We start from the raw sequence: 4,447 nt of genomic DNA, 5'->3' as shown, positions 1-4,447 counted from the left end.
AGCTCTATGTTTAGGGAGTTCTATGTTTAGCCTTTTGAAGAATCGCCATACTGCTTTCCAGAGTGGTTGAAAAAGTTTACATTCCCATCCACAATGTAGTAATGATCCCTCCTGGTCACATCCCCGCCAGCATCTGTTGCTTTTAGATTTCCTAATAACAGCCATTCTCACTGGAGTGAAGTAGATTCTCAAAATGCTTTGCATTTCTTTTATAGTCAGAGATATTGAGCATTTTTCTTATGTCCATAGGCCAATCTTATTTCCTCTTCAGAGAAGTCTCTCTGCAATCACTCTACCACTAGCCCAAACTCCCGGCCCCTCTCTGTAAGTCTTTAGCCCACCTTTTAATTGGATTGTTGTTTCTTTGAAGATTTGTTTTGGAAAGCTTCAATTTTTTGAGCTGTAGATATATTTTAGGTATGAGGTCCTTGTCTCGTGTATGAATAGTGAAGATCTTCACCCACTTTCTAATTAACTTGTTAGCTCTGTCCTTTGCCCTACAGAAGCTCTGAAGTTTAATGCAGTCCCATTTGTCCAAAACTTTCTTTAATTTGTTGTGTTTCTGGATCTTTATTTGAGAAAGTTTTGACCTGTGCCAAGGAGTCCTAGTGTATCTCCTATTTCTTCTTGTAAACTTTTCAGGGTATCTACTTTTATCTCAAGGTGTCTGAATCATTTGGAATTAATCTTGTTGCAGAGTGACACAGAAGGACCCAACTTTAGTTTTTTGCAGGTGCTTAACCAGTTCTGCCTGCACCACTTGTTGAGGAGGCTCTCTTTCTTCCATCCTACTTTTTTGGCTCCCTTATCCAAGATTAGGTGGCCATAGGTCCTCAGGTTCATTTCTGGATCATCAGTTCTATTCCATTGGTTCTCAGTCCTCTTCATGTGCCAGTACCAAACAGTTTGATTACTATAGCACTGTAATAGAGTCTGAAGTTTGGTATTGATATTCCTCCACACTCTTCCTCCTGCTAAGGATTGTTTTTGCAATATTGGGTCTTTTATTATTCCATATGAAATTGAGGATCATTTCCTCTGTTTCCTTAAAGAATGACATTGGGATATTGATGGTATTGATTTGAATTTTTAGATAGCCCTTGTCAGGATTATCATTTTCAAAATGTTAATTTTTCCAATCCAAGAGCATGAGAGGTTTCTGTAGTTCCTCATTTCTGCCTGTACAGTTATGTGTATTTTATCATTGAAACATTTTGGACCTATTATCATGCATTTGTAGGTTACATGTGTTTATGATATGAGATCTGCTTTAGCTGTTATGCCTCAAGAAAATCACTGAGGCTGCAAATTAGCAATATATTTAAGACTTGCAGCATGATAATAGAGGAGTAGACTAGCCAGAAACTTCAGGCTCTGGACCTCCTAACATTTCAGACTGTTGAAATACAAAAATAAATAAATAAATAAATAACCACTATAAAAAATTCCTCAAATCATAGCAAAAATATGGAATCAACCCAGATGCCCCTCAGTTGATGAGTGGATCAACAGATGTGGTATTTATACACAATGGAATTCTATGCTGCAGTCAAAAAGAACTACATTGCCCCATTTGTAAGGAAGTGGTAAGCCAGACTCAAAGGAACATAGGCTCAATGGTTTCCCTTATTTGTCATAATCAGTAGAAACCGTGGGCTCTCCTAGCAGACATTTACAATAGAACAAAACCTAGATACAGAAGGCCATATAGAATGGCACTAAATGAAAGGATGAAGAAACAAAAGCCATATAATGAGTGATAGTTGTCTTTAATGTACTGTGTTATCTCTCATCTCTTTTGCTGTCTCTTGGCTATCTCATATTGTTACAGTATTTCACCTTCTTATTTGATATATTGTATATATGCAAATTTGGTTATTTGAAATTGGATAGGGAAGGGGGAAAACAAGATGAGAGGCAGAGGTGGTGGGAGGGAAATGGGGACCAAGACATGTGAAAGGGTATCAATGTCTGTGAAGCAATGCACCTTCTATCTGGTGAATATAATGTAACCCTTCTATTAATTAAAATTTTAAAAATATATGAAAAAACAGAAAAAAATCCTGCAAACCTGAACTAAATATGTTACACATACTTTTTTTCAAAACTCTCAATAACTGGAAAGGTGGAGAAGTATTTACCATTCCTGAAATCCTTATTCTTGGCTTATGCTATGAAAATTAGCATAAATATAAATTCACCTATAACTTACTATTAAAATTTTCAAGCTCAAAGAAAGGTACAGAGAGAGCTAATAATTATTAACATAAAAAATACAAGTACAACCTTTTTCCTTAGTAAATATTCACATTTAATCTTCTGTTTTGTCTGTATTTTAAAATTCTAGACATAATCTAAGGAAACAATGAATTTTTTCCAATCATTTACCAAATGAGAATTTCTTAAAAATTATTTTTTTCTGGCACTTGAGAACCCAGAAAAGATCTCGCCATATTGCAATGACATCATCATAGGACTTCATATTTAGAAGGGAAAAAAACTTATGTAGGAGAGAGAAATAGCATTATCATATGCATATGATTGAGAATCATTTAAACAAAATGTTCATATTTATATTGAAGACAAAACTTCATCTGTAGCTTCTAACTAGAAGACTTTAATGATCAAGAAAAATTTGTAAAGTAACTGCAGGTCACCATGGCTGATGTCAGTAGGCTGAGATCTGAGGATTTAGGTTCAAAGACGGACTGGGCACAAAAGGACCTGAGACTCTTATCCCCAATTAACCTCTAGAAAATGGGAAGTAGGGCTTAGCTCAAGGGAAGGGTGGTAGCTTTGAGCTAAAAAGCTCAGGGACAACACCCAGGCCCAGGGGTAGGGTGATAGCCTTGAGATGAAGAGTTCAAGGCAGCTCCCAGGCTAAGTTCAAGCCCTATGACCCCCCCACACACACAAAAGAATAATATGTAAAGTAACCATGCTCTTGGTATGCTTCCAAAATATCATTTTCATAACCATAATAATCCTTTGCTTTTGAGGACAACATTTTAAAATGAGAATGTAAAAAAGAATGAAATTTTACTTCAAAGGTGTCAAACATGGTTAAGAAAGGATCATATATAAGTAATTTTTTATAAATATGATGAAATACCTAAGAAATTATGAAAAGAGCAAGGACAGTTTCAGAGGTTTTAATCCATGCTCTGGCTCCATTGTTCTGGGCCTGTGTGTGGTGAGGCATACCATTATCACTAACATCTTAGGGAGGATAGGGGAGAATGATGCCTCATTTCATGATAGACAAGGATGGAGAGAAGGCAGACAAGGGATTCTAGGAAGACTGGGAATGAGATGTATCCTTCAGTGGGGAGCTGGTGGTTCATGCCTATAATCCTAGCTGCTAAGGTAGTAGGATATGGAGTTCGAAACTCAAAGCCAGCCCAGGCAGCAAAATCCATGAGACTCTTATCTTCAATTGAGCACCAGGAGACTGGAAGTGGTGGTGTGGGTAAAAGGGGTAGAGAAGTAGGCTTAAGCAAAAGAGCTCAGGGACATCAATTAGTCCCTGATTTCAAGCCTGACCTATGACTAAATATATATATATATATATATATATATATATATATTTCTTTCTAAATCATGCCCAAGGAACTACTTTTTCCAGCCCACGTAGCCCAACTTTTTAACTGCAAGTTCAACTTAGAATTCATCAATGTTCACCACTGATTGTTAGAAAAACCTCATGGTCCAATTAGCTCTCAAAAAAAACATCAGCTGATGACCAAGCCTTCAACACCGTAGAATTTTGTGGAAATTTATAGACTCAAACCATAACAAATATGTATTGTTTTCTGAGAAAAATAGACTGAACATAATTAAATATTTCAAATCACCAAATTAACTCAATAGATTGTTGTAGACAAAGTCTACACTGCAAGCAAAACAGAAAACTAAAAGGATTACAACATAAGTTAGGAAAAAGTACAGTATAAACTAGGGAAAAATGTTAAGACAGAAAGCTAAATCAAGATTAAAGTTATAAAAGTTATCTCAGATTGTTAAAGTATTTCACCTTGTTATCTGATATATTTTATATATGCTTGATTGGTTATTTGAAATTGGATAGGGAAGGGGGGAAAATAACATGAGTGGCGGCAGGGGGAGGGAAATGGAGACCATACATGAGAAAGAATGGGGACCATGACATGGGAAAGGGTATCAATGTATGTGAAGTAATGCACCTTCTATCTGGTGAATATAATTCAACCCTTCTATTAATTACAATTAAAAATATATGAAAAAAGTTACAAAACTGAAAATACATATTTTAGATTTTTATTTGAAACAAAGTACCACTCTAAATTTGAGAGGAATTCAAAACAATGCTATTGGGTTGTTTTGCTATTATTTTTTTAAAGTTATGTCTAAGAATTAAATAATAAAAGTACATTTGGAATTGTAATTGTGTTTACAAAAGTAACATTTT

Source organism: Megascapheus bottae, chromosome 8 (genome assembly GCF_031878675.1).
Source record: "Megascapheus bottae isolate mThoBot1 chromosome 8, mThoBot2.hap1, whole genome shotgun sequence".
Taxonomy (NCBI): Eukaryota; Metazoa; Chordata; class Mammalia; order Rodentia; family Geomyidae; genus Megascapheus; species Megascapheus bottae.
The sequence above is the reverse complement of the archived record's forward strand: the minus strand, read 5'-3'. Positions refer to the sequence as shown.